A 24371-nucleotide genomic window follows, 5' to 3' on the forward strand; every position below is an offset into this window, starting at 1 on the left:
ATCACCAATCCAAGGCACCCCTGCAAGTGTCCTGAGCCACCCCAGGGTGCCTAGGCACACAGTTTGGGAACCACAGTCCTAACCCCATCCCCCAAACTAACCCTAATATCCTTTCCCTATATAACTCATAAGATGCTGCCACTGCATTTTATCATCTGAGAGGCCGAGTATTGGGAGAAGGGGTGGGGGAGGGGTGGAGGGGGGGGACCAAATGAAGATTTGCCTAGGCTGCTGAGAAACCTTGCACCGGCCCTGCTACTTTCAGCAATATTACAGCCATCTGCAAAACATCTGCATCTTGTGCTGTCATAATTAATCTTATAATGAATTTGGGAATATGAATAAAAAATAAGTGGACATCTCCTTTATCACTCGTAGTTAACAATATAAAACCACCTTTTTTTACATGAACTCTCTAAATATGCCATAATTCGAAACGTGTATTTAACCTGAGGAAGTGAAAGAATTAAGATTATAATTAAAACCCCTGGAAGCCTGATGGCTCGAGTGGCAGAACAATGAGATGTTATTAGCAAATTGGGAATGTGATTGAAAAAAATAAGTGAATATATTATGTTACTATCTCTAAAACGGGTAAGAACTGTGAAAACTGTTCAGAAAATGTTTAGTAACCTCAATATGTGGAAGCATTTATGTGTTAATAAAATACTTCAGCTTCTAATTAAAACTCAAGGGCTTGGAGTGGCAGAACTTTGATTTTATTGAAAGACAGGAGTCAGTCCTCCAAAAGCAGGGTTTTTCAATACTAGTCCTCAAGTAGCAAAAGGTCATGTATAAGGATGTCCTTAATCAATAAATACCATAATGGCTACTTCCAGCTTTTGTTATATGCATTCATTAAATTGTGATAGATCTTTTTGCATTTGTCTTGCTTTTCACTCAACCTCACAAACACCTTTTTCAGTCTACTACTGCAATATGTAGTGCTACTTATTAAATACACGCTAGCAATTGCTGCAGAAAGTTGTCTGTTCATCAAGTACTGCTTTAAGTCCAGTAATTGCCTCAATAGGTGGATTTAACAGCTGTCCCAGACTTTACATGCAGAAAGTTGTCTGTTCATCAAGTACTGCTTTAAGTCCAGTAATTGCCTCAATAGGTGGATTTAACAGCTGTCCCAGACTTTACATCAATTGCAAAATAAATATATTTGTTCATTAGGTCTAAAGTGGCTCATACATCTGCAATTAAATGGGGCAATTCCCCGTTTTGCCGATGACTGGGATGGGTCATCAGCAAAATCCAACATGTTGGAAATAATTGATTCAGCAATACCAACCCAAAAATGATCAGAATCAATGAGACTTTCAGCATGTAGGATTTTCCTACTCACCTGAAAAATTGCAGATTATTGGATTCTGACGATCAGTGGATTGGAGTACCGATCTGCATCAGGGAATTGCCCACGTTATTATCACAACAATATGTAGTTTTAATTGTTTTAGTTTACATACTTCCTATGATAGAAACTGATTTCATGGAAATATTTTTTGTCAACTAAGTATTACTTTTTTATTAAATAGAGTAACAATAGTTCTACTAAGTGTACTTAACTTAGGGGCAAACAAGATTTTTCCATACAGTAAACAGTTTAACAAACATGCACCCATTCACTTTTTGTCACACTGAAGACATATCAAATGTTTCTAGCGTGTAATAATGTAGCTAGATAGAAGATTACAATAGGAAACAGAAGTTAGCTAGTGAATCACCAAATTGATTTTCCAAAACATTGATTTTGTGGAACTAAAGCATTAAATTCACAGCCTGCACGTCACACTGGCAAATGAAGTGTTGGCTAAGATTTCCAAAACATAAAGTCTCAATTACATTTCTATAAGTAATCCATTCTACACTTTTAGATACCATTGTGCTGAATTTTTCACTGACACACTTGAAAAACAATGAAAAATACTTAAAATATACATCAATCCCCATAATGAGAAACCAGCACCATTGTGATAGCCTGCTGGTTACCACTTATGTAGGAGGATACACTGCATAGGGCAGCCTGCAAAACAACCATTCATCATCCGGCTATGCCAGGTTGTAATGGTCGTGATATTTAGTTGTTAGATACAGTAAATATTGTTACATTAATCTTATTGGTTACTTTAAGAAAGTGAAATTGAATATATATTTTACAACTACTTACATTAAGCGAAAACATTTTTCTATCTAAAAGTAACAAGCTGGTGATGAATTTCAGCTGCTGATGTGCCCTTTAGATACGGATATCTGATCACACTACTCACCTCAATATTCGAACATGTTTCCGCCAGCCCTGTCTTCATACAACTGATGTTTGGACAGTGTGACTGATATGAGGCATAGTCTAGTAGCCGTGAGGGGAAGCAGTGGTCTACCTGCTCTGGCCTGGTGGAAAATTAGAATGATATAGAGAACATTACATGGTCTTGCTACCTTACTTATTGAGCCATCCTTGTGTGTGTGTGTGTGTGTGTGTATATATATATATATATATATATATATACAGTATACTGTATATGCAGTGTAGGTACGGTGGCACTCCGAGATATAAATAATGCTCGAAGCACATGTATCCTTCTACGTTTCAGTTTTATTTAGAACTGTCATCAGGAATACATATTACAAAAACATCTCACCTTAAGTAGTTTCATATCACCAGGTGCATCGGAGCAAAAGTGCGCCAATTCTGGTTTCCCACTGAAGTCATCAGCAGTGGACAATGCCTCTGCATAGACACCAGCATGGGCCAATGGCTAAACTGCAACCATCACCATGGAAACTTTTAGCAAATAAGCACAGCAGTTAAAAATAAGAATTTACTTACCGATAATTCTATTTCTCGTCGTCCGTAGTGGATGCTGGGGACTCCGTAAGGACCATGGGGAATAGCGGCTCCGCAGGAGACTGGGCACATCTAAAGAAAGCTTTAGGACTATCTGGTGTGCACTGGCTCCTCCCCCCATGACCCTCCTCCAAGCCTCAGTTAGGATACTGTGCCCGGACGAGCGTACACAATAAGGAAGGATTTTGAATCCCGGGTAAGACTCATACCAGCCACACCAATCACACTGCACAACTTGTGATCTGAACCCAGTTAACAGCATGATAACAGAGGAGCCTCTAGAAAAGATGGCTCACTACAGCAATAACCCGATTTTTTGGTAACAATAACTATGTACCAGTAATGCAGACAATCCGCACTTGGGATGGGCGCCCAGCATCCACTACGGACTACGAGAAATAGAATTATCGGTAAGTAAATTCTTATTTTCTCTGACGTCCTAGTGGATGCTGGGGACTCCGTAAGGACCATGGGGATTATACCAAAGCTCCCAAACGGGCGGGAGAGTGCGGATGACTCTGCAGCACCAAATGAGAGAACTCCAGGTCCTCCTCAGCCAGGGTATCAATTTTGTAGAATTTGACAAACGTATTTGCTCCTGACCAAGTAGCTGCTCGGCAAAGTTGTAAAGCCGAGACCCCTCGGGCAGCCGCCCAAGATGAGCCCACCTTCCTTGTGGAGTGGGCATTTACAGATTTTTGGCTGTGGCAGGCCTGCCACAGAATGTGCAAGCTGAATTGTACTACAAATCCAACGAGCAATAGTCTGCTTAGAAGCAGGAGCACCCAGCTTGTTGGGTGCATACAGGATAAACAGCGAGTCAGATTTCCTGACTCCAGCCGTCCTGGAAACATATATTTTCAGGGCCTGACAACGTCTAGCAACTTGGAGTCCTCCAAGTCCCTAGTAGCCGCAGGCACCACAATAGGTTGGTTCAGGTGAAACGCTGAAACCACCTTAGGGAGAAACTGAGGACGAGTCCTCAATTCCGCCCTGTCCAAATGGAAAATCAGATAAGGGCTTTTACAGGATAAAGCCGCCAATTCTGACACGCGCCTGGCCCAGGCCAGGGCCAACAGCATGACCACTTTCCATGTGAGATATTTTAACTCCACAGATTTAAGTGGTTCAAACCAATGTGACTTTTGGAACCCAAAAACTACATTGAGATCCCAAAGTGCCACTGGAGGCACAAAAGGAGGCTGTATATGCAGTACCCCTTTTACAAACGTCTGAACTTCAGGGACTGAAGCTAGTTCTTTTTGGAAGAAAATTGACAGAGCCGAAATTTAAACCTTAATGGACCCCAATTTCAGGCCCATAGACACTCCTGTTTGCAGGAAATGTAGGAATCGACCCAGTTGAATTTCCTCCGTCGGGCCTTACTGGCCTCGCACCACGCAACATATTTTCGCCAAATGCGGTGATAATGTTTTGCGGTTACATCCTTCCTGGCTTTGATCAGGATAGGGATGACTTCATCCGGAATGCCTTTTTTCCTTCAGGATCCGGCGTTCAACCGCCATGCCGTCAAACGCAGCCGCGGTAAGTCTTGGAACAGACAGGGTCCTTGCTGGAGCAGGTCCCTTCTTAGAGGTAGAGGCCACGGATCCTCCGTGAGCATCTCTTGAAGTTCCGGTTACCAAGTCCTTCTTGGCCAATCCGGAGCCACGAATATAGTGCTTACTCCTCTCCATCTTAACAATCTCAGTACCTTGGGTATGAGAGGCAGAGGAGGGAACACATACACTGACTGGTACACCCACGGTGTTACCAGAGCGTCTACAGCTATTGCCTGAGGGTCCCTTGACCTGGCGCAATACCTGTCGAGTTTTTCCCAACGGTTTATAATCATGTGGAAGACTTCTGGGTGAAGTCCCCACTCTCCCGGGTGGAGGTCGTGCTGAGGAAGTCTGCTTCCAAGTTGTCCACTCCCGGAATGAATACTGCTGACAGTGCTATCACATGATTTTCCGCCCAGCGAAAAATCCTTGCAGCTTCTGCCATTGCCCTCCTGCTTCTTGTGCCACCCTGTCTGTTTACGTGGGTGACTGCCGTGATGTTGTCCGACTGGATCAACACCGGCTGACCTTGAAGCAGAGGTCTTGCTAAGCTTAGAGCATTGTAAATGGCCCTTAGCTTCAGGATATTTATGTGAAGTGATGTCTCCAGGCTTGACCATAAGCCCTGGATATTCCTTCCCTGTGTGACTGCTCCCCAGCCTCGCAGGCTGACGTCCGTGGTCACCAGGACCCAGTCCTGAATGCCGAATCTGCGGCCCTCTAGAAGATGAGCACTCTGCAACCACCACAGGAGGGATACCCTTGTCCTTGGTGACAGGGTTATCCGCTGATGCATCTGAAGATGCAACCCGGACCATTTGTCCAGCAGGTCCCACTGGAAAGTTCTTGCGTGGAATCTGCGGAATGGGATTGCTTCGTAGGAAGCCACCATTTTACCCAGAACCCTTGTGCATTGATGCACTGAGACTTGGCTCGGTTTTAGGAGGTTCCTGACTAGCTCGGATAACTCCCTTGCTTTCTCCTCCGGGAGAAACACCTTTTTCTGGACTGTGTCCAGGATCATCCCTAGGAACAGAAGACAAGTCGTCGGAACCAGCTGCGATTTTGGAATATTGAGAATCCAATCGTGCTGCCGCAACACTACCTGAGATAGTGCTACACCGACCTCCAACTGTTCCCTGGATCTTACCCTTATCAGGGAATCGTCCAAGTAAGGTAACTAAAATTCCCTTCCTTCGAAGGAATATCATCATTTCGGTCATTACCTTGGTAAAGACCCGGGGTGCCGTGGACCATCCATACGGCAGCGTCTGAACTGATAGTGACAGTTCTGTACAATAAACCTGAGGTACCCTTGGTGAGAAGGGTAAATTTTGACATGAAGGTAAGCATCCTTGATGTCCCGAGACATCATGTAGTCCCCTTCTTCCAGGTTCGCAATCACTGCTCTGAGTGACTCAATCTTGAATTTGAACCTCTGTATGTAAGTGTTCAAAGATTTTAGATTTAGAATCGGTCTCACCGAGCCGTCTGGCTTCGGTACCACAACAGTGTGGAATAATACCCCGTTCCCTGTTGCAGGAGGGGTACCTTGATTATCACCTGCTGGGAATACAGCTTGTGAATGGCTTCCAAAACTGTCTCCGTGTCAGAAGGAGACATCGGTAAAGCCGACTTTAGGAAACGGCGAGGGGGAGACGTCTCGAATTCTAATTTGTACCCCTGAGATATCACCTGAAGGATCCAGGGGTCTACTTGCGAGTGAGCCCACTGCGCGCTGAAATTCATTGAGACGGGCCCACTACCGTGCATGATTCTGCTTGTAAAGCCCCAGCGTCATACTGAGGGCTTGGCAGAGGCGGGAGAGGGTTTCTGTTCCTGGGAACTGGCTGATTTCTGCAGCCTTTTTCCTCTCCCTCTGTCACGGGGCAGAAATGAGGAACCTTTTGCCCCTTGTCCACGAAAAGACTGCGCCTGATAATACGGCGTCTTCTCATGTTGAGAGGCGACCTGGGGTACAAACGTGGATTTCCCAGCTTTTGCCGTGGCCACCAGGTCTGAAAGACCGACCCCAAATAACTCCTCCCCTTAATAAGGCAATACTTCCAAATGCCGTTTGGAATACGCATCACCTGACCACTGACGTGTCCATAACCCTCTACTGGTAGAAATGGACAACGCACTTAGACTTGATGCCAGTCGGCAAATATTCCGCTGTGCATCACGCATATATAGAAATGCATCTTTTAAATGCTCTATAGGCAAAAATATACTGTCCCTATCTAGGGTATCAATATTTTCAGTCAGGGAATCCGACCACGCCAACCCAGCACTGCACATCCAGGCTGAGGCTATTGCTGGTCGCAGTATAACACCAGTATGTGTGTAAATACATTTTAGGATACCCTCCTGCTTTCTATCAGCAGGATCCTTAAGGGCGGCCATCTCAGGAGAGGGTAGAGCCCTTACAAGCGTGTGAGCGCTTTATCCCCCCTAGGGGGTGTTTCCCAACGCACCCTAACCTCTGGCGGGAAAGGATATAATGCCAATAACATTTTAGAAATTATCAGTTGTTATCGGGGGAAAACCACGCATCATCACACACCTCATTTAATTTCTCAGATTCAGGAAAACTACAGGTAGTTTTTCCTCACCGAACATAATACCCCTTTTTGGTGGTACTCGTATTATCAGAAATGTGTAAAACATTTTTTATTGCCTCAATCATGTAACGTGTGGCCCTACTGGAAGTCACATTTGTCTCTTCACCGTCGACACTGGAGTCAGTATCCGTGTCGGCGTCTATATCTGCCATCTGAGGTAACGGGCGCTTTAGAGCCCCTGACGGCCTATGAGACGTCTGGACAGGCACAAGCTGAGTAGCCGGCTGTCTCATGTCAACCACTGTCTTTTATACAGAGCTGACACTGTCACGTAATTCCTTCCAACAGTTCATCCACTCAGGTGTCGACCCCCTAGGGGGTGACATCACTATTACAGGCAATCTGCTCCGTCTCCACATCATTTTTCTCCTCATACATGTCGACACAAACGTACCGACATACAGCACACACACAGGGAATGCTCTGATAGAGGACAGGACCCCACTAGCCCTTTGGGGAGACAGAGGGAGAGTTTGCCAGCACACACCAGAGCGCTATATATATATACAGGGATAACCTTATATAAGTGTTTTTCCCCTTATAGCTGCTGTATCTTTAATACTGCGCGTAATTAGTGCCCCCCCTCTCTTTTTTAACCCTTTCTGTAGTGTAGTGACTGCAGGGGAGAGACAGGGAGCTTCCCTCCAACGGAGCTGTGAGGGAAAATGGCGCCAGTGTGCTGAGGAGATAGGCTCCGCCCCCTTATCGGCGGCCTTATCTCCCGTTTTTCTATGTATTCTGGCAGGGGTTAAATGCATCCATATAGCCCAGGAGCTATATGTGATGCATTTTTTGCCATCCAAGGTGTTTTTTATTGCGTCTCAGGGCGCCCCCCCCACAGCGCCCTGCACCCTCAGTGACCGAAGTGTGAAGTGTGCTGAGAGCAATGGCGCACAGCTGCAGTGCTGTGCGCTACCTTGTTGAAGACAGACGTCTTCTGCCGCCGATTTTCCGGACCTCTTCTGCCTTCTGGCTCTGTAAGGGGGCCGGCGGCGCGGCTCTGGGACCCATCCAGGCTGGGCCTGTGATCGTCCCTCTGGAGCTAATGTCCAGTAGCCTAAGAAGCCCAATCCACTCTGCACGCAGGTGAGTTCGCTTCTTCTCCCCTTAGTCCCTCGATGCAGTGAGCCTGTTGCCAGCAGGTCTCACTGAAAATAAAAAACCTAAACTAAAACTTTCACTAAGAAGCTCAGGAGAGCCCCTAGTGTGCACCCTTCTCGTTCGGGCACAGAGATCTAACTGAGGCTTGGAGGAGGGTCATGGGGGGAGGAGCCAGTGCACACCAGATAGTCCTAAAGCTTCCTTTAGATGTGCCCAGTCTCCTGCAGAGCCGCTATTCCCCATGGTCCTTACGGAGTCCCCAGCATCCACTTAGGACGTTAGAGAAAGATAATTTCATACACAGATCAGTATATAACCATTTTGCAACACAACTCTCAATACAATATGCTCTTGAAATGTAACGTTATGTAGCAACATTGTAAATCAGTAACTCCACTAGATGAAGCAATTAACTGACAGATACTCATTTAGACCATTAGCTTGCAAAGTATTCAGTGTATGTATCCACTTTGTTTCACATTGCAACAATTGTCTATCACAATCACTCCATCTATAACCTTGCCCATCAGGGCTTGATGTATGGCGCTTCTTTGCTGCACAGCATAGAAGCGCAATACATCAAGCCCTGATGGACAAGGCTATAGAGCAACCTAACACTTTAAAAACAAAGACACAGCTTATCTCAACTCAGGTACAAAATAATGGATCATGTACCTGAGAACTTTAGAACTTTAAATCTTGAAAAATTAAGTGATGAAAAGGGCACACAGCGGTGACCTTCCACTTTAAGTAAGAGACTGCAACATGGATAGGTATACACAGTACATTATGGAAATGCAGAACACACGGTGGTGTCCTGCACAAACATAATGGATAGAAAAAGGTCATATTTGGCAGTCAAGTGTAATCCAAGAGAAGGTAGCACAGGGATATTGCAATTCAAGTCAATGATTTCAAAGGAAGCAGTCCAGTCTAAATTCTTCATTAAGTCCTCCTGGACCTTAATCTGTGTATCCACTGAGTTTCTCTTTGTAATAGAATCCTGCTGCAATCTCCTTTCTGGAGTGGAAGTATTTGGTGAATTATGCAACATTTAAGTTGATTGATGGTATCATGCGCTTCCTTGAAATGTTTGGCTATGGGCAAAGTCATTTCAGTCAGCAGTACTGGTAAGGCTTTTCTTAATCAATGAGCGGTGTTGGCTCAACCTTTCCTTGAGCATTCTAATGGTCTTGCCTACATAAAGAAGGTTGCAGGGACATTTTAGGAAATATATTCTAAACCTACTGGTGCAGTCTAATCTCTGTCTGATGGTATATCTCTTGTTGTCGAATTGGTTAATGAAGGGCTACCAAGCAAAAGAAATTGGCAGTTATGGCAACCAGAGCATTCTTTGTAGTTAGCCAATTAGTGGGTTTTTCACTTTTCTTTTGGAAACATCAGTGACCAAAAGATCCTTAAGGTTGGGTCCCTGTTTGTATGCAGATCTAGGAGAGTTGACAATGCAAGTTGCCAACAGTGGGTCACTGGAAATCAAATGCCAATGTGCAAGTATTTTTTTTTAGAAATAGAGAATGATGCTGTGGTGAACATGATGCAAATGTTTCATTTATCAATTTCAGGGCAGGCACAAACATCATTCCTGTGGAGAAGTCCCTTTTTTAACTTGTCCAATTTTGGTTAATGCATTCTCAGTTTCACCCCTAGAGTAACCTCAAACAAGAAATCTCTGGCTCATTGATTGTAAGGCCATCAGTATTTCTGTCAGTTCAGAAGTAATCTGTACCACCTTTAGTAGTTGAGAGAAGGGTAAGCCCCTTTTAAGAGGTACTGCATGGAAGCTGGAGGCAAAAAGTAGGGTATTTACTGATGATGGATACATCCAAGAAATCAATATACATTTGATGAATGTGATGCTAAAAAGTATGGTACCCAGAAGTGAGTTTAAGTAGTCAATGAAGACAAGTGACTCCTCTTCTCCCTGCCAGATGATAAATAAATTATCTATGTAGCAAACATATAATGATAACTTCTGTCCAGAAATATAATTGTCAGTGATGTGGGTATGTTCATACTGTATGTAGCCATGAAAATATTGGCATACTGCATGACGGGACCATGTTGGACCCCATAGCCGTGCCTTGTAAGTAAAAGGAGTTCTCAAAAAGTAAACAATTTTTGTTGCATATTAAATCAATGAGCAACATTGCAAAATCTGCAAGTGGACCAAAGTACAATGTACACTTGGTTAGAAGCTCCCTACATGTTTCACTCCCTGCGTCATGTAGAATGTTAGTTTAAAAGCTTGACACATCTAGTGTCACACGATTCTTTGGTGACATTAGTCACCTCCTTCAGTTTCCTGAGGAAATCGGTGATATCCTTGATGTAGCTCATAGTGTGTTTAAACAGTGGCTGCAAGTAAAAATCCATCAGTTGTGAAAGCAGTTGAGGGAATACCAGGGGCTGTGTGATATCCTGACTGTGGGGGTAATTCAGACCTGATCGCTGCTACATATCGCATCGCAACCAGTGGGTTTTAGCTGAATGCGCACACACAAAGTCACGAGTGTGCATGTGCTGGCCTCGCCGTGTGACAAATGTGCAGGCATACACATAAAATTTGTGAACGCTGACAGGCAACGACACAGAGGCATAGTGAAGTCGGTGCAGGGGGAATGGCTTCGCAGGCTAGCGAAAAGGGGTGTGAAGGTGGGTGTCTTGCGGGGGAGTGTGCTATGGGCTGCAGGCATGATTTTAGCATGGCTGTAAAGCAAATTGCTGTCAGTGCACACTGGCCATTTGCAGCTGCCAAGTAAGTCTAGGGCCGTGCACAGCATGGGAACGCTCAGCACAGGTGTCCTGTCAGGGCTCTCCTAGCAAATAATTGCAAATCAAACACACCTGTTTGCAATGCAAATGCCTCAACTACATCTGTAGCTCTCTCTGAAATTGTATGTAGTCTTCCACTCCCTGAATATGTGCAACACTCCATCTTTACACATGTTTGTTTACAACTATTACATATGTACTGCACATGTATTACATGTGTTGTTTGTCAAGCAATTGTATACAGTACACACAACTTATTTTTTTTAAAGGCCATATTTCTGTGTTCACATTGCTTTGAGCTGACAGATTGCTTTGAGTTGTCTATCAAGCTGCAATTCTGCTTTCAAAATACACACACTGTAGTCTTATATCCCACATACATGCCATGTTTTCTTGAGTAATACATTTGTTGTGTGTTTCATATAACAACATTTCCACCATAATGCCAGTTTCCCTATAATGTTCAGTAATAATGCTTCAGGTACTACATTCATAGGGGTAAAGTTACTAAGATGGGAGTTCATAGCAACCAATCAGATTCTACTTCTCATTTATCTAGCACCTTCTAGAAGATAAGACCTGGAAACTGTTTGGTTGCGATGGGCAATATCCCATCTTAAATAGAACTCCTATCTTAGCAAATTTAACCCCTAGTATGCTTTTTGGTTTAAACCCATAAAATGGTCAGAGCATGATGGGTTTTTTTTAAATTAAAAAACATTACCATGCATCACAATAATAAAAACACAATTTTAGGACAAAGTGTAAGAGATTTAAATAATTGTACTCATAAATCCCACCAAAAATATTCATAACACAAAGACAAAGAGAAATAAAATAGAGACTATACCAAATGGCATAGCAACAAGCACCTGGCTGTGCAGAAAAGAGGAATACAGTACCCAGTAGTCAGTTACCCCCATCTCTGCAACAAACAGACTGGTCTCAGTACCCTGGCTGAGGAAGATGTGGGGAAAATTGAGGAAGATTCTGGGCCCAATACCCAAACGCAACAATCATACCCACAAACTGAAGAGGAATTGGGACAATTTAACAGGATAATGCATCACAGCCAGGGAAAGAAAAGAGAAGACACCAACCCCCATTTTACAGGAGGGATTTGGATATTCTTGTTCCACAAGCCATTGACAAAATTCATTTTTGGATACAGAACATGGGCACTGGAACCAAGGACTGTATCTGGAGAGAAATCACTGTTTTCACCTTTTTTTGCCCAGCTGAAGAGGTTGTTCTTTTGGGTTGGGTCTGCATGTGGATCTGCGAGGGGCCTGCCCAGTGTGATCTTGTTCCTGGGCAGGGCTAGGGGATAGGGCAGGGGTTGCAGTCTCCTTGAGAGTCTGACCAAGTAGGGCTGCGATGGTCTGCATGCCTTGGCCAATAGTGTCAGATATGTCACGCATGGCTTCTGCAACAGATTAGATGTCACACATGCCTTGTCACACAGTGGAGGACAGATCACGGATCGTGGAGGTCAGCTCATGGACCTCCAGGAGCATCTGGTCATGGAATTCGGTGTTACTTCTCCCTTGCCTCACAATTTGGGCGAGAAGCTCCTGGAGACTGGGTTGAGGGAGTGCCTCAGTGTGTTGCCGGACTGGAGCTGGCATTGCTCCCACCCTCCTCAGCCTCAGTGAGCTACACCTCCTGTGCTGTGATTGGAATAGGAGACAAAAGAAAATTTAAAACATTAGTAACCCACAATTTTTTTAAATGTAAATATACAAATAAAAAACAAAAACAAAATTTACCTGCCAAGGCATGTGGACATTCATGGGCAGGCATGTCAGTGTCCATTTCGGACACACCTGCCAACTCCTCATCCACCACACAGACCAAGGATTGCTCCTCCAAGTCCGTGTATTCAACACTCTCGGGGAGTGTCCCTCCCCCTGTCTCCCTCAAAGCTCTCCACTGTGCAGACTTCTTGGTCTTCAGCTGGGACTTGAAGTCAGACCAACTACAGATGTTTTTGGGGTTGGGAATAAAAAAAATCATACCCTACATTACTCTGGACAACTCCTACTTGTTCACATACATAGCAGTAAATATTGTAATATGTAATTTGTACTTCAAGATAGATTTAGAAACATACCAATCAAACATTAAGCTGTTCATTTATCTTGCACCTTCTTGAAGGTTACATACAGTATGTAATAGTCTTGGTTGCTATAGGCAACATCACATCTAAAAACTACCTCCCATCTTAGTAAATGCAGACAATAGTGTTTTAGAGTGTGCTTTAGTATGTACTTACTGTCTTCACACTTCTTGAGGTGTGCGGACAATTGGTCCCACCGCATTCACCGCATCGGTGATCTCTCTCCAGATACGTTCCTTGGTTCAAAGCGCCCATGTTCTTATTTCCAAAATTAATTTGGTCAATGGCTTGTGGGACAAGAATTGCAACTCCCTCGTGTGTGTGTGTGTGTGTGTGTGTGTGTGTGTGTGTGTGTGTGTGTGTGTGTGTGTGCAGGGCCGGTGCAAGGTTTCTCGGCGCCCTAGGCAAAATTTCTGCCTACCCCACCTCCACCTGAGGCTTTGTTAATAGTATGTTGATCCTCCTGAAGCAGCAAAATAGCAGAAAAAGAAAACCTTAAGACAAATATTATATTAAATGCACACAAGTTAAAATGCATCCAGCCACAAATCCATATATAGTATAATACCACAGTCTGTTGTTTTATACAGTATTATAGTATACAGTATTATAGATAGGCACCTGGGTTGTAACTAGAACTTTATGGTCCCCGTAGCAGAATCTTGAAGGGGCGACAGGGAGGGGATGGGGCACGCAGGATGATAGGGAGACGCCGGGCTGTAGGGAGGGGATAGTGAGACGCGGGACGGCAGGGAGGGGATAGGGAGACGCCAGGTTGCAGGGAGGGGATAGGGACACGCAGGATGATAGGGAGACGCCGGGCTGCAGGGAGGGGATAGTGAGACGCGGGACGGCAGGGAGGGGATTGGGAGACGCCGTGCTGCAGGGAGGGGATAGGGAGACGCAGGATGATAGGGAGACGCCAGGCTGCAGGGAGGGGATAGGGAGACGCCGGGCTGCAGGGAGGGGATAGGGAGACGCAGGATGATAGAGAGACGCCAGGCTGCAGGTAGGGGATAGGGAGACGCTGGGCTGCAGGGAGGGGATAAGGAGATGCGAAGCTGCAGGGAGGGGATAGGGAGACGCAGGATGATAGGGAGACGCCAGGCTGCAGGGAGGGGATAGGGAGACGCCAGGCTGCAGGGAGGGGATAGAGAGACGCAGGGTGATAGAGAGACGCCGGGCTGCAGGTAGGGGATAGGGAGACGCTGGGCTGCAGGGAGGGGATAAGGAGACGCGAAGCGGCAGGGAGGGGATAGGGAAATGCGAAGCGACAGGGAGGGGATAGGGAGATGCGGGATGGCAGGGAGGGGATAGGGAGACGCAGGCGGAAGGGAGGGGATAGGGAGACGGTATCCGGACTCCAGGTCGACAACAAAAAGGTCGACACACCTTAGGTCGACGCCAATTGGTCGACACGCCTTAGGTTGACATGGACAAAAGGTCGACAGGAACAAGGTCGACATGAGTTTTTCACAATTTTTTTCTTTTTTGGAACTTTTTCATACTTAACGATCCATGTGGACTACGATTGGAACGGTAATCTGTGCCGAGCGAAGCGGAGCGGAGTGAAGGCACCATGCCCGAAGCATGGCGAGCGAAGCGAGCCATGCGAGGGGACGCGGTGCACTAATTGGGGTTCCCGGTCACTCTACGAAGAAAACGACACCAAAAAAAACATAAAAAACTCATGTCGACCTTTTTCCATGTCGACCTTGTTCCTGTCGTCCTTTTGTCCATGTCGACCTTTTGTCCATGTCGACCTAAGGTGTGTCGACCAATTGGCGTCGACCTAAGGCGTGTTGACCTTTTTGTTGTCGACCTGGAGTCCCAGACCCAGGGAGACGCGGGGCTGCTTGGAAGGGGTACGGAGACGCGGGGCGGCAGAGAGGGGGGTAGGGAGACGCCGGGCGGCAGGGAGGGGATAGGGAGATGCCAGGCGGCAGGGAGGGGATAGGGAGATCTGGGACGGCAGGGAGGGGATAGGGAGACGCGGACGGCAGGGAGGGGATAGGGAGACGCGGGGCGACAGGGAAGGGGTACGGAGACGAGGGGCGGCAGGGAGGGGATAGGGAGACGCCGGACGGCAGAGAGGGGATAGAGAGACACTGGGGGGTGTAACTGTGTGTGCCCGCAGGAGCAGAGTTCTAACCTGGCGTCAAAGCAGTGCATTCTCGCCTTTCTGATGCAGTAGACATCACCATCCACAGCGTCACCCTTCTGCCCTCATCTTGGGGCTTCCAGCAGCAGTAATAATGATAATGTTAGGGGGAGGGATCGTCGATGGTAGCCATCGAGGAGAACTTGAAGTTCTGTCTAGGGCGGAGGCGGGGATAAAACGGCTGCAATCCTTACTAATGACGCCTCTGAGTCTGACTCTTCTCCGCATAATGCCGACAGCCCTGCCCCTACTCCATGTCTCTAGTAGAACTAGACGGAGCTGCGGCCCGGGTACGAGAGAGCAAGTCAGGAGACGGGCGCCACACAGGGCGAGTCATCAACTTGTAAACAAGCGCACGGCATGTTAGCGCTGACGTCTAGGCTGTCTGTGTGGCGCCCGTCTCCTGACTTGCTCTCTCGTACCTGGGCCGCAGCTCCGTCTATTTCTGTTAGAGACATGGAGCAGCTGCAGGAAAACCAATACACTGCCGTTGGTGGCAGACTAGATACTCGCCGCGGCCGACTCCCGGCTTACATAGAAAAATATATTATTTTTTTTGTAAAATAGATCTAAGTGGAGCATGCCGCCCTCCAGTGGCCAGCGCCCATAGGCAGCTGCCTAAAGCTGCCTAATGGTGGCGCCGGCCCTGTGTGTGTGTGTATTTATTCAGATTATAATAATAATCTGAATAAACACATACATAGAAAAATACACCCCACCACACAACACACACCTATGAACATGCATATACTTACCCGCAGATATATTTATACTGTTGTTACTTTGAGAATGACAAAACAAAAAAAAAATGAATTCAAGTCATCCACACTACAAACATCCTTCAATACACACACAAAAAAATACCAAAAATAAAAAAAGCATGCATTGTTTATGCTACATGCTGTGCGACTGCAATACGCCAAATCTTAATTTGTTTTTTGTGGCAAAGTAGCCGGTTTTCTTTTCTTTTTGTGGCCTTTTGCCATTTTGTGTATCCTATTCATCTGCGGGTAAGTATATGCATGTTCATAGGTGTGTTTTGTGTGGTGGGGTGTATTTTTCTATGTGTGTGTTTATTCAGATTATTTCTCTTTTTCCTGACGGCAGCAGCATCTTATTTTTTTTTTTGTGGCAAAGTAGGCAGTTTTCTTTTCTTTTTTGTGGCTTTTTGCCATTTTGTGTATCCTATTCATCTGCTGGTAAGTATGTGCATGTTCATAGGTGTGTGTTGTGTGGTGGGGTGTTGGTTTATCTTAATGTGTGCTTATTGAGTGTTTGTTTCTGCCCAGTGGCGTAACTAGAAATTTTTCTCCCCCAAGCCAAAAAATCCTTCGGCGCCCCCCCCCCCCCCCCATACCCCCCGTAATTGGCACTAGCAAAGGTAGAAAAATGCGCGCGCCCGACAAAAAGGGTGTGTGGCTTTGTCAAAATGGGCGTGGCTTTGCGTGGAGGGCGTCGCATTGCAGGAAAAGACTACCTTATACCCCAGTTTTGCAACCTGCACGCCCAGACGTTGGCCACCACAGGAAAGAAAAATAATCCTGATTCATGCCCCTTACATTATTTGTCATTTTTCCTCCTTATAGTAATGCCCAGTATACATTATGCCACATACTGCAATGGCCTTAGCCATTATGCCACACACAATAATGCACATGACACAATATGCACACACTGTAATGCCCCAGACACATTATGCCACACACCGTAATGCCTGTGACACATTATGACAGGAATCGCAATGCCCGTTATACATTATGCTACACACTGCAATGCCCCTGATACATTATAGCACATACAATGTCTGTGACACAGTATGACACACACCACAATGATCCTGAGACATTATACCACATACCACAATGCCCGTGATATAGTATACAACACACCGTAATGTCTGATACATTATGACACACACCGTAATGCCCATTACACATTAAGTTCTACAGTAAGGCTTCTAATTACTTTTAAATTACCTGCTCGTTGCCAGGGGTTTCATGCTCTTGGTTCCATGCACGGTGCCAGGGGTTTTCATGCTCAGGGTGTCATGCTCGTTGCCAGGGGTTTCATGCACTGGGTGTCATGCTCGTTGCTAGGGGGTAGTGCTTGTTGCTAGGGCCATGCTCCCAGTGCCACATATGCCCCCAGTGCCAGATATTCCCCCACAGTGCCAGGTATATGCCCCTAGTGCCAGATATTCCCCCACAGTGCCAGGTACATGCCCCCAGTGCCACATATACCCCCCCCCAGTGCCACATATGCCCCCTCAGTGCCTGCTCCCCCCCAGTGCCAAATATTCCCCCACAGTGCCACATATGCCCCCTCAGTGCCTGCTCCCCCCAGTGCCAAATATTCCCCAACAGAGCCAGGTATATGCCCCCAGTGCCAGATATTCCCCCACAGTGCCAGGTATATGCCTCCAGTGCCAGATCTTCCCGCCACAGTGCCAGGTATATGCCCCCAGTGCCAGATCTGCCCCCACAGTGCCAGGTATATGCCCCCAGTGCCAGATCTGCCCCCACAGTGCCAGGTATATGCCCCCAGTGCCAGATCTGCCCCCACAGTGCCAGGTATATGCCTCCAGTGCCAGATCTTCCCCCCACAGTGCCAGGTATATGCCCCCAGTGCCAGATCTGCCCCCACAGTGCCAGGTATATGCCCCAAGTGCCAGATCTGCCCCCACAGTGCCAGGTATATGCCCCCAGTGCCAGATCTGCCCCCACAGTGCCAGGTATATGCCTCCAGTGCCAGATCTTCCCCCCACAGTGCCAGGTATATGCCCTCAGTGCCAGATCTGCCCCCACAGTGCCAGGTATATGCCCCCAGTGCCAGATCTGCCCCCACAGTGCCAGGTATATGCCCCCAGTGCCAGATCTGCCCCCACAGTGCCAGGTTTATGCCCCCTGTGCCAGATCTTCCCCCCACAGTGCCAGGTATATGCCCCCAGTGCCAGATCTGCCCCCACAGTGCCAGGTAAATGCCCCCAGTGCCAGATCTGCCCCCACAGTGCCAGGTATATGCCCCCAGTGCCAGATCTGCCCCCACAGTGCCAGGTATATGCCCCCAGTGCCAGATCTGCCCCCACAGTGCCAGGTATATGCCTAGAGTGCCAGATCTTCCCCCCACAGTGCCAGGTATATGTCCCCAGTGCCAGATCTGCCCCCACAGTGCCAGGTATATGCCCCCAGTGCCAGATCTGCCCCCACAGTGCCAGGTATATGCCCCCAGTGCCAGATCTGCCCCCACAGTGCCAGGTGTATGCCCCCAGTGCCAGATCTGCCCCCACAGTGCCAGGTATATGCCCCCAGTGCCAGATCTTCCCCCCACAGTGCCAGGTATATGCCCCCAGTGCCAGATCTGCCCCCACAGTGCCAGGTAAATGCCCCCAGTGCCTGATCTGCCCCCACAGTGCCAGGTATATGCCCCCAGTGCCAGATCTTCCCCCCACAGTGCCAGGTATATGCCCCCAGTGCCATATCTGCCCCCCACAGTGCCAGGTATATGCCCCCAGTGCCAGGCATATGCCCCCAGTGCCAGGTATATGCCCCAAGTGCCTGCTCCCCCCCATATGTGTTGGAGGGACACGGAGCGCATCGCGCGTCTCTCCTGCATCCCTCCTGGCTCTCCCCCCGGCTGGTCTAATAAAGGAAGTGCCGGTTCGTGAGCCAATCAGAGCTCACGAACGGCACTTCCTTAGACCGGCCGGGGGAGAGCCAGGGAGGGACACAGGAGAGACGCGCGATGTGCGTTCCGTGTCCCTCCAACACAGCAGGGAGGGAGAGGAGACTGCAGATTGACATGCGGACGCTCGTCCGCATGTCAATCTGTTCTAAGTCAGTGGCGCCCCCGCAGCCCCTCGCCCCCAAGCCACCGCGAGGACTGCGGGGGCAGTAGTTATGCCACTGTTTCTGTCTTATTCTCAAGGCAGATTATTTTTGTCCTCTTTTTGGACAAAGTAGGCTTGTGAAGGTTTTTTCAGCTTTTTGCTGTTTGCTGTTTTTTTGTTTTTGTTTTTTTCTGGTAGGTATATGCATGCTCATTGTGTTGGTGTGGTATGTTTTTTATTTATTTTGTATTAACCTGGGTTTTTTGTAATAAAAAATGTATACAATGTTTCTTTCCTTCTATTGTGCACAATTTAGAGATGGATTACACCACATCTATAAGTGGTTTTAAGTTATTAAAAATGGTTGACAATAATGTTTGTTAGCAATCATTGGGTTATGTATTAACAGTCTGTTAAATGTATATTTCAGTTGGCGACGGCGACATATATGTATGCGCTATACGGCCAACCCCAACCTGGCCCTCATCCTCGAAGAAAAAGGAGGCGTGCAAGGCCTAGTATCTTTCGAACCCATGTCACCCTTTTTGGAATGCCAGATGATGAGGTGGTGCAGCGATAAAGGCTGCCCCCTTATGTCATCCTAGAAACTCTTTCAATAATAGAGAGTGATCTAGAGAGTACAATTTGTCATCCTACAGCAATTCCAACACTGACACATTTCATCTCTGTCTTACATTTTTGTGCCTCAGGTAGAGATGAGCGCCTGAAATTTTTCGGGTTTTGTGTTTTGGTTTTGGGTTCGGTTCCGCGGCCGTGTTTTGGGTTCGACCGCGTTTTGGCAAAACCTCACCGAATTTTTTTTGTCGGATTCGGGTGTGTTTTGGATTCGGGTGTTTTTTTCAAAAAACCCTAAAAAACAGCTTAAATCATAGAATTTGGGGGTCATTTTGATCCCATATTATTATTAACCTCAAAAACCATAATTTCCACTCATTTTCAGTCTATTCTGAATACCTCACACCTCACAATATTATTTTTAGTCCTAAAATTTGCACCGAGGTCGCTGGATGACTAAACTAAGCGACCCTAGTGGCCGACACAAACACCTGGCCCATCTAGGAGTGTCACTGCAGTGTCACGCAGGATGTCCCTTCCAAAAAACCCTCCCCAAACAGCACATGACGCAAAGAAAATAAGAGGCGCAATGAGGTAGCTGTGTGAGTAAGATTAGCGACCCTAGTGGCCGACACAAACACCGGGCCCATTTAGGAGTGTCACTGCAGTGTCACGCAGGATGTCCCTTCCAAAAAACCCTCCCCAAACAGCACATGACGCAAAGAAAAAAAGAGGCGCAATGAGGTAGCTGTGTGAGTAAGATTAGCGACCCTAGTGGCCGACACAAACACCGGGCCCATCTAGGAGTGGCACTGCAGTGTCACGCAGGATGTCCCTTCCAAAAAACCCTCCCCAAACAGCACATGACGCAAAGAAAATAAGAGGCGCAATGAGGTAGCTGTGTGAGTAAGATCAGCGACCCTAGTGGCCGACACAAACACCGGGCCCATCTAGGAGTGGCACTGCAGTGTCACGCAGGATGGCCCTTCCAAAAAACCCTCCCCAAACAGCACATGACGCAAAGAAAAAAAGAGGCGCAATGAGGTAGCTGACTGTGTGAGTAAGATAAGCGACCCTAGTGGCCGACACAAACACCGGGCCCATTTAGGAGTGGCACTGCAGTGTTACGCAGGATGTCCCTTCCAAAAAACCCTCCCCAAACAGCACATGACGCAAAGAAAAAGAAAAGAAAAAAGAGGTGCAAGATGGAATTGTCCTTGGGCCCTCCCACCCACCCTTATGTTGTATAAACAAAACAGGACATGCACACTTTAACCAACCCATCATTTCAGTGACAGGGTCTGCCACACGACTGTGACTGATATGACGGGTTGGTTTGGACCCCCCCCAAAAAAGAAGCAATTAATCTCTCCTTGCACAAACTGGCTCTACAGAGGCAAGATGTCCACCTCATCATCATCCTCCGATATATCACCGTGTACATCCCCCTCCTCACAGATTATCAATTCGTCCCCACTGGAATCCACCATCTCAGCTCCCTGTGTACTTTGTGGAGGCAATTGCTGCTGGTCAATGTCTCTTCGGAGGAATTGATTATAATTCATTTTAATGAACATCATCTTCTCCACATTTTCTGGATGTAACCTCGTACGCCGATTGCTGACAAGGTGAGCGGCGGCACTAAACACTCTTTCGGAGTACACACTTGTGGGAGGGCAACTTAGGTAGAATAAAGCCAGTTTGTGCAATGGCCTCCAAATTGCCTCTTTTTCCTGCCAGTATAAGTATGGACTGTGTGACGTGCCTACTTGGATGCGGTCACTCATATAATCCTCCACCATTCTTTCAATGGTGAGAGAATCATATGCAGTGACAGTAGACGACATGTCCGTAATCGTTGTCAGGTCCTTCAGTCCGGACCAGATGTCAGCATCAGCAGTCGCTCCAGACTGCCCTGCATCACCGCCAGCGGGTGGGCTCGGAATTCTGAGCCTTTTCCTTGCACCCCTAGTTGCGGGAGAATGTGAAGGAGGAGATGTTGACAGGTCGCGTTCCGCTTGAAAGAGAGATCCAAGGTAGGCTTTAAATCTAGGATCGAGCACGGTGGCCAAAATGTAGTGCTCTGATTTCAACAGATTGACCACCCGTGAATCCTTGTTAAGCGAATTAAGGGCTCCATCCACAAGTCCCACATGCCTAGCGGAATCGCTCTGTGTTAGCTCCTCCTTCAATGTCTCCAGCTTCTTCTGCAAAAGCCTGATGAGGGGAATGACCTGACTCAGGCTGGCAGTGTCTGAACTGACTTCACGTGTGGCAAGTTCAAAGGGCAGCAGAACCTTGCACAACGTTGAAATCATTCTCCACTGCGCTTGAGACAGGTGCATTCCACCTCCTATATCGTGCTCAATTGTATAGGCTTGAATGGCCTTTTGCTGCTCCTCCAACCTCTGAAGCATATAGAGGGTTGAATTCCACCTCGTTACCACTTCTTGCTTCAGATGATGGCAGGGCAGGTTCAGTAGTTTTTGGTGGTGCTCCAGTCTTCTGTACGTGGTGCCTGTATGCCGAAAGTGTCCCGCAATTCTTCTGGCCACCGACAGCATCTCTTGCACGCCCCTGTCGTTTTTTAAATAATTCTGCACCACCAAATTCAAGGTATGTGCAAAACATGGGACGTGCTGGAATTTGCCCATATTTAATGCACACACAATATTGCTGGCGTTGTCCGATGCCACAAATCCACAGGAGAGTCCAATTGGGGTAAGCCATTCCGCGATAATCTTCCTCAGTTGCCGTAAGAGGTTTTCAGCTGTGTGCGTATTCTGGAAACCGGTGATACAAAGCGTAGCCTGCCTAGGAAAGAGTTGGCGTTTGCGAGATGCTGCTACTGGTGCCGCCGCTGCTGTTCTTGCGGCGGGAGTCCATACATCTACCCAGTGGGCTGTCACAGTCATATAGTCCTGACCCTGCCCTGCTCCACTTGTCCACATGTCCGTGGTTAAGTGGACATTGGGTACAGCTGCATTTTTTAGGACACTGGTGACTCTTTTTCTGAGGTCTGTGTAAATTTTCGGTATCGCCTGCCTAGAGAAATGGAACCTAGATGGTATTTGGTACCGGGGACACAGTACCTCCAACAAGTCTCTAGTTGGCTCTGCAGTAATGATGGATACCGGAACCACGGTTCTCACCACCCAGGATGCCAAGGCCTCAGTTATCCGCTTTGCAGTAGGATGACTGCTGTGATATTTCATCTTCCTCGCAAAGGACTGTTGGACAGTCAATTGCTTGGTGGAAGTAGTAAAAGTGGTCTTACGACTTCCCCTCTGGGATGACCATCGACTCCCAGCAGCAACAACAGCAGCGCCAGCAGCAGTAGGCGTTACACGCAAGGATGCATCGGAGGAATCCCAGGCAGGAGAGGACTCGTCAGAATTGCCAGTGACATGGCCTGCAGGACTATTGGCATTCCTGGGGAAGGAGGAAATTGACACTGAGGGAGTTGGTGGGGTGGTTTGCGTGAGCTTGGTTACAAGAGGAAGGGATTTACTGGTCAGTGGACTGCTTCCGCTGTCACCCAAAGTTTTTGAACTTGTCACTGACTTATTATGAATGCGCTGCAGGTGACGTATAAGGAAGGATGTTCCGAGGTGGTTAACGTCCTTACCCCTACTTATTACAGCTTGACAAAGGGAACACACGGCTTGACACCTGTTGTCCGCATTTCTGTTGAAATAGTTCCACACCGAAGAGCTGATTTTTTTGGTATTTTCACCAGGCATGTCAACGGCCATATTCCTCCCACGGACAACAGGTGTCTCCCCGGGTGCCTGACTTAAACAAACCACCTCACCATCAGAATCCTCCTGGTCAATTTCCTCCCCAGCGCCAGCAACACCCATATCCTCCTCATCCTGGTGTACTTCAACACTGACATCTTCAATCTGACTATCAGGAACTGGACTGCGGGTGCTCCTTCCAGCACTTGCAGGGGGCGTGCAAATGGTGGAAGGCGCATGCTCTTCACGTCCAGTGTTGGGAAGGTCAGGCATCGCAACCGACACAATTGGACTCTCCTTGTGGATTTGGGATTTCGAAGAACGCACAGTTCTTTGCGGTGCTACTGCTTTTGCCAGCTTGAGTCTTTTCATTTTTCTAGCGAGAGGCTGAGTGCCTCCATCCTCATGTGAAGCTGAACCACTAGCCATGAACATAGGCCAGGGCCTCAGCCGTTCCTTGCCACTCCGTGTGGTAAATGGCATATTGGCAAGTTTACGCTTCTCCTCCGACAATTTTATTTTAGGTTTTGGAGTCCTTTTTTTACTGATATTTGGTGTTTTGGATTTGACATGCTCTGTACTATGACATTGGGCATCGGCCTTGGCAGACGACGTTGCTGGCATTTCATCGTCTCGGCCATGACTAGTGGCAGCAGCTTCAGCACGAGGTGGAAGTGGATCTTGATCTTTCCCTAATTTTGGAACCTCAACATTTTTGTTCTCCATATTTTAATAGGCACAACTAAAAGGCACCTCAGGTAAACAATGGAGATGGATGGATACTAGTATACAATTATGGACGGACTGCCGAGTGCCGACACAGAGGTAGCTACAGCCGTGAACTACCGTACTGTACTGTGTCTGCTGCTAATATAGACTGGTTGATAAAGAGATGTAGTAGTATGTATGTATAAAGAAGAAAGAAAAAAAAACCTCGGGTAGGTGGTATACAATTATGGACGGACTGCCGAGTGCCGACACAGAGGTAGCTACAGCCGTGGACTACCGTACTGTA

General features: G+C 47.2%; 1 long non-coding RNA gene across 1 annotated transcript in view; it reads right to left on the bottom strand.

The window, feature by feature from the left end:
- Positions 1 to 2282: 2282 nt before the first annotated feature.
- LOC134943450 (uncharacterized) overlaps positions 2283 to 24371 on the bottom strand; it is a 40885-nt gene continuing 18796 nt past the window's right edge. The window contains exon 3 of the long non-coding RNA XR_010181546.1: positions 2283 to 2397. This is a non-coding gene — a long non-coding RNA (uncharacterized LOC134943450). The remainder of the gene's footprint in view (positions 2398 to 24371) is intronic.

Source organism: Pseudophryne corroboree, chromosome 7 (genome assembly GCF_028390025.1).
Source record: "Pseudophryne corroboree isolate aPseCor3 chromosome 7, aPseCor3.hap2, whole genome shotgun sequence".
Taxonomy (NCBI): Eukaryota; Metazoa; Chordata; class Amphibia; order Anura; family Myobatrachidae; genus Pseudophryne; species Pseudophryne corroboree.